Source organism: Atta colombica, unplaced genomic scaffold (assembly GCF_001594045.1).
Source record: "Atta colombica isolate Treedump-2 unplaced genomic scaffold, Acol1.0 scaffold1, whole genome shotgun sequence".
Lineage (NCBI taxonomy): Eukaryota > Metazoa > Arthropoda > Insecta > Hymenoptera > Formicidae > Atta > Atta colombica.
This window is the reverse complement of record NW_017259183.1, coordinates 4,888,065-4,888,913: the sequence shown is the minus strand read 5'-3', so window position 1 is coordinate 4,888,913 and position 849 is coordinate 4,888,065. Positions and strand designations below refer to the sequence as shown.

Sequence of the window (849 nt, the reverse complement as noted above, 5' to 3'; positions counted from 1 at the left end):
TATTAAAATTATTAATGTAGATTATATATATTTAATTTAACAACATTTATTATTTTATTTTATTTAGTTTAATAAAATTATAAATAAGATTATTTTAAGATAAAATAAAATCTTTTAAAATCTTTTTTATTAAATTAAATTTTTTATTTTCTTTCATAAAATTTTCTTTATTCCTTTTATATTAAAATCAAAATATTATACACTTTGTGTATTTTAGGAAAATCAAATATTGTGGACGCTATAAGTTTTGCATTAGGGGAGGGGTTGACTGCTTTACGTGTTAAACACCTCAGCGAACTCGTTTATGGAATTTCTATTAGAGAATCAACAATGGAACGGTATTAAAGATTTTTTTTTTCAGAAATCTATACCTTAAACGGTTTAGTTGGATCTTAAATGCTTGTATAATTCTGTGTGAATATGTACGTAGTCCTTTGCGCGCCGAAATGATTTTTCGATAATTCTTGAAACGCTAACTCTATTAAACTACCGCAGTAATATCACGAGTTAAATTGACTAATAATTTAACAATGCTTTTTCGCATTTTCGCATTTTCGAACGCTCTTAATAATGCTAAATGATATATTAAAATCTGTAAATAATTCTTATTGCGAAAAATATTACCTTGGCCGGAAGTCGAATCCAGATTTCTTCCTTTGCGGACGAGCATCATAAGCTTTTAGACCATCGAGGCTCGGTTTCAAAGGACTACATATGAGTATATAGATTCACAATTATTATTATACAAACATTTAAGATCCAGCTAAATCATTTATTTCTATAATTTGTATTATCATATATACGGTTCTATAATATATTATATTGTATATTTTTTAATTAACTTTATGT

The 849-nt window shown here is 25.3% G+C and overlaps 1 protein-coding gene across 1 annotated transcript in view; it reads left to right on the top strand.

The window, feature by feature from the left end:
• Nucleotides 1-849, top strand: part of LOC108688027 (collagen alpha-1(II) chain-like) — a 44,998-nt gene that overhangs the window by 10,941 nt on the left and 33,208 nt on the right. The gene's annotated exons all lie outside the window — the stretch shown is intronic.